The sequence below is a fragment of the Cupressus sempervirens genome, chromosome 7, assembly GCF_028749045.1.
Source record: "Cupressus sempervirens isolate cs-2001-9-10 chromosome 7, ASM2874904v1, whole genome shotgun sequence".
NCBI classification, from domain to species: Eukaryota; Viridiplantae; Streptophyta; class Pinopsida; order Cupressales; family Cupressaceae; genus Cupressus; species Cupressus sempervirens.
In genome coordinates, this window is record NC_143124.1 from 926,286,902 (window position 1) to 926,292,901 (window position 6,000).

A 6,000-nucleotide genomic window follows, 5' to 3' on the forward strand; every position below is an offset into this window, starting at 1 on the left:
GGATCATCTTGGAACCAACCTATTCCATATAGAGAAGGGTGTTTATGTCTCCTTAATTCAAGCTTTCATACCATCTCTTCTGATGTAAGGTTATGAGCACTGCCATTGTTCATTATCACTTTCCAACATTTGCCTCATCATGATTTGCAAATAGTTCAAAACAATTGTCTTCTCTAAACAACCCCATGTTCCTTCTTACTCAAAATAACTCTCTAGAACATCAGAGAATCTCCTATCACACGTATGGTCATACCTTCAATAGGTTTATCTTTATCTTATTCCTCATGTGCCACTAGGTTTGGTTTACTTATGCCTATGTTGATCTATTGATTTGTCAAGTATGTTTAGGGTTAGCTTGTTAAGTCAACATATGCCATGTAATATTGGCTTAGGGACAAGGCTTTCTAAAGAGAATATATAACTTCTTGTAGAAGTATTGAGTTGTAAGGAGGATTGCAGATTGTAACAGATTGAAGAACACTAGATAATAATATTGACTCTTTGATTGGTGGACATATCCCCAGATTGGACAAACCACATTAAATCTTTGTGTCTTCAATTCTATTTATGTGTGTTTTATTCCTTTGTATTATTTGTTATATTTACATATATAACTTTTTTTTTTGTCTAAATAATCCTAATAGCCTCATCCAGAACTCTTTAAACATTGAAAAGCTCTATGTCCAATATTCCCATATTTGAAATACCTATGTTTAAACTCTTTTTTGTCAATGCCTCTCTTAAGACTCCTCTGATCTTGAGTTCCTCTTTAATTAAATTATCTTCTATTTACTCTTATCAATAACTTTCTTATACCTTCCCCTAGGGTTTCTCTATTTTATTTTTAACTTATCTTCTTCCTTTAGGGCATACTAATAAGCATCTTTAATTGTACTAATGCTCGGCTTCTTAACCTATCTTGAATGTCAAGTCTCAATCCATTAATATGCCTAGCCATCTTCTCCTTGGATGACTCTTGGTGTCCAAATATGATTGTCATCTTGTAGAACTCTTTGGTGTATTCCTTTACACTCCAATCCTTTTGTTTCATGTCCTGCAACTTCTTGAATAATTCTAATTCATAATCCTCTGGTGTAAACTTGGAAAGTCTAAAAAATGTAGCTCTTAGTTGAGTGATCTTAGGTTCACCATTATCTTCTCTATCATTTTATAACTCTTTCCAACATAAGGCTCAAACCTTCAAGATTTAAAGAACCATAAAACGTAGAAATGTCCATTGTATGACTCTTACCTATTTGTGCCATAACTCTCTATAATATTATCAATATTTCTTCACCTATAGGGATCTCAACTTTAACATTTTCAAGATCTTCAATAGATTCTTCATATTTCTTTTATCTCGAGATTAATCTTCCTAATCCAATTCAAAGATTTTATGAATTTCTACTCTCATATAATTTATAATTTATTCCATCATCTTCTATAGCCTTCTATAGTTCATACTTCTAGGAAAAATCCTTGTAAATATAAGGCAAAAATTCATCATCTTTGATGATTTAACTACCAACTGTTGATTTCCCTAACTCAATATTGCAATCTATCAACACTCCCACAATCTACCTCCAATCAAGGTTTGTAAAGATTGTTGCAACCATGAACTATGTCATCATCTAATCCAACAGCCTCTCTTGTGCTTCCCTCGCATAACCCTATGGAATTGTAGTTCTTATCTCAACTCTTCCACCCCACAACCAAGGTTTTTAGGGTTCACAATCTCATGAACATGATTTTTTTATTCATATTGCCAAAAATTCATTTGTTGGGCATAATATACAACAAGTCCTCTCTTCTTAAACACCTTGTACAAGTCCTTCATTTTTGTAGGTCGGATCCTAAGTTATACCATCCTATAAAGAAGAATTTCAAAACTTTGAAAGCATATGAACTTGGTTCTAATACCAATCACAAGAATTGGAACTTGGTTCTAATACCACCTGATGTAGTCAAGTAAAGAGATTCCCCAAAGGATATTGTTCAACCTTTTAGATAGATTTACAACACAATGGAAATCAAAATTGTATAATAGTAATTCAATCCCAATAAATAGGAAAACAATAGGTTTCGTTTAATTGGAAAGCAACATGCAACTTATAATTTTACAATAGACTTACCTCAGTACTAAAGACATAAAGCATTGTTGTTAGGCAGTAAAGGTGTGTTTACCTGCTAGGTTGGTCCTACTCTACCAAATAATAAAATAGCCTAAAGATTGTAACCTCATCATTCATGCATGCATAGTACATACATGTGGCTTCTTGTGTACCTGCATGTACATGTCTTCCTATGTGTGTGTGTACAAGTGTGTGTGCACCAGAAAAGCTAGTCATTTTCAGGCAAAAAATCTTGAGTTTGGGGGACCTAGTGGTGATTTCACCATCAGGTACCCCAAAGTCTAGATCCTTCTTGTTAATACTGGTCATTGTGGTGATCTACCTTATTCCCAATCATTATTGCTTCATCACCTTCCTTATTGACTATATCTTCTCTCTAAATAAGAACTACTACCCTATTTATAAACAATATTGCCAACCACAAGCCAACTTATCTGATTGCTAATCCTTAAAGATGAAGAAACATGTTATAACAACATATATGTTACGACCCAAATCTATAAGGACTCCATCAAATAAGATTCATACACTGGATGTGATTGTACATGGAGGATCACCATAAATGTATTATCCTCAAATAATGTGTCAATGATCATTGTGGGTTGTCAAATACCATTGCAAGGTAAATGTTCCACCTTGGATGTTAGAACAGGAGGGATAATATAGGACCACACAAATGTTAAGATAGCCTTATGAGGAAAAAATGGATTGAGATACAAAGATAGACATATGATCTCTATAATGTGTAGAACATACCATAAGGATCACATAAGATGACAAGCCAAAAAATGGATTGAGATACAAAGATAGACATATGATCTCTATAATGTGTAGAATGGATTGAGATACAAAGATAGACATATGATCTCTATAATGTGTAGAACACACCATAAGGATCACATAAGATGAAAAGCCAACTAGAATGATCACTACCTAGAATGCCAAAATCAACAAACAATAATAGGAATAGAAAAATATTTTTAAATGGGTGATGCAAGATTGCCAACTGCCTAAGGATTCTCTTGCATCAACATCATTAATTGAAGGTTGATCTTAGTCCTGATTCAACTTGACATGTTCAAATAACATGAAAACAACTAAATGTAGTGACTTAACAAAAAGATTCAACAATACTAATTATAAGAAACTTGTCCTTTAATTATATCAACCAATAAAGGGATATTTTGAAATGAAGCAATGTACGATGGTGAAGAAAATTAAGTTTAGCAATTGAATGCATTTTCCACTCACCAATCAATGTGTATTCATCATTTCTATCAATCTACATACATAATAATTATATAAAAGGCTTAGGGATGTTTATCTTTTGAATGCTTTATTCACACACATATCAATATGTAATGGTCACTTCTCTAGATCTAAGTATGAAATAATGTTTTGATTAAGTAAAAACAAGTTTCAAGGACCCAAAACCTTATTACAAAAGGACAGTCTCAGAAAAGATAGATCATTTAGGAACAAAAACAAAATAGACCTCCAAAAAGAAACACAAGAGGTCACAGACAGAACTGCTGAAAAAAATAGCAAAGAAACAGCACTAGGAAAGCAAAAGGACAGCACAAAAGATAGAAACGAACTAGCTACGTGGCCTTAATTAGGTCTAGAGCCTGATCAACTAGCATCTGCATGTTTTTTCCATAGCCTTCACCTCATCCTTCTTGGTTGTATCATCAATCTTTTTAGAATGGGCCCTAATGCGTTTGATGGGACCTTGGCTATCAACCACCGGAGGAGAGTCCTGGCATTTATCCATGTCCAATTTCTTCAATAGGGCAGACACATTGTCAGCCATTTTCTTAATTAACTTCTTAAGGTTGCACATCTTGGCTTCCATCATAGTTACCTTCTCCTAATTTGCATTGAAGTCTCTGTCAATAGCCCTATTCTTAGCCTCCAGTTGCAGAATCTTGTGCATAAGATTTTTAACATCCTCAGCGCTGCCTAAGTATGCAATAATGTTATTAGATATTGACATAAATATATTTGCAATACACAACTCATGTGAATTTAGATTTGATGGCATGTCTAAGGATAGACATTATTTTTATATGTAATGACCCGCTAGGGAACCCTCAAAACACAAGGTCAAATATGCACATTGTATGAGTGAAGTGTTAAAGAAAACATTGCATATATTTTCAAAGGTGGTATATATGAAAATTTATGAAAATTTATAAAAATAATTAAAGATCTATTAGAAATTGTGTGGCAAAAATATGATTGGTTGTAGATTATATAAAGGGATTGCAAGAAGTTTCATGAAAAAATACGAAGGAGATATGAAAGCAACATCATAATAGACTTGTGAAAAGAGTCGTGTGGTGGATCTAAGATTATCCATCATCATTTAAAGAAGCAACATTGAATATGGACATATAATTTGGAAGTTGATGCTTCCTAAATCAGAGATTGGTTTATCTGGCTAAGTTGGTGCTAAGTAGTGGGGGTTGGTGCCTATAAATTGTGGGAGTGGTAGTGGCTAAAAATCCAATTAAAATATATAATGTATATAGGCATTGAGTTGAAAAAAAACTAAGTATCCCCATCAGTAAGATACGCATTTTAGTTTTTTTTAGACAATGTTCTTCTAGTGGGTTGGTGCCTACTAACATTATAAAAGTAGAATACAAAAGCATAATTTTCTCATGGTTTTTCCTCTTAGGATTTCCATGTAAACATCATTTATTGTGTTTATTTTATTTGTATGGTTGTTAAAAGTTATTGAATAATTCTATTGTGATTTGTATTATTTAATATTGATTCAGGCCACTACCACCCACCTCCCCATCCTTGTATCTTATCTTAGTAATTGTGTGCTCTTCAGCTTCCTTAGCATTTATGGTTGCAAACTTGCTATATTTGTCAATGATCCTATGTAGCTACCTCTTCAAATATTTTTTATTCCACAAAGAGCTCATCATCAACCCTTTTTGTCTTATTTTGCAAGTCTAGGTTAGCTCATCTCCATAGCTAAAAGAAAACAACTAACAATCATGAAACCAAATAGGCTCATGTGAAAGCCAAATTGCAATGATCAAAGGTGGATGACCAAGTTTCTAAATTCCTATCACTCCTCACTAGGCATAAAAATATCATGGAAGGTCAGACAATGCTCTCCAATCCATTGAACATTATTTACATGTTTTTTCATCACTATGATGTTGTCTTCACTACTTAGGATGTGTTTGTTGAGAAAGATGTAGTTCTTTAGGATTACCTTAGGGTTATCGTGTGTTGTCTATTTGAGGAAAAATATACAAAATGTGATAAATTTCTTTGCATTAAGGACTTGAAAGAGGTTGTCAATTCCATGCTAAATAACAAATATTTTGGTTGTGGTGGCTTCCTATGTGAGTTTTACAAAGCTTTATGGTATTGCATTAGTTATGATCTTCATATGGTCTAACATGAGACCATTCATAACCAATTTATATGAAAACTGGTTAATAAGGGTAACATCAAATTCACACCTAAACCATATCATTCAAAGGATATTTGTAATTGGTAGTCATTCACATTGCTCAGTGTCTCTTACAAGCTCATTACTAAGGTGTTGACTTTTGAAAAAAAAATCATTTTCTTCTCCAAATTCTTTATCTTGATTCTAAAAGTCCAAGTTTATTCTAGAAAACATAATTTTCTATTTGGGAAGGCATGGGATGGGTCTAGTGCTCTATACAAAAAGGACCATATATAAAAAGTGATTTGGCCAAGGCTTGTGACCATATTGAATTCTCCTTCATCCTAACAAAATTATTTTTGGGTATTCCTCTATGTGAATCACCATTAATGGCCTTTATTCTTAAGTTTTTGGGATTCATCACTCCTTATGTCAAGATTGTCCTTT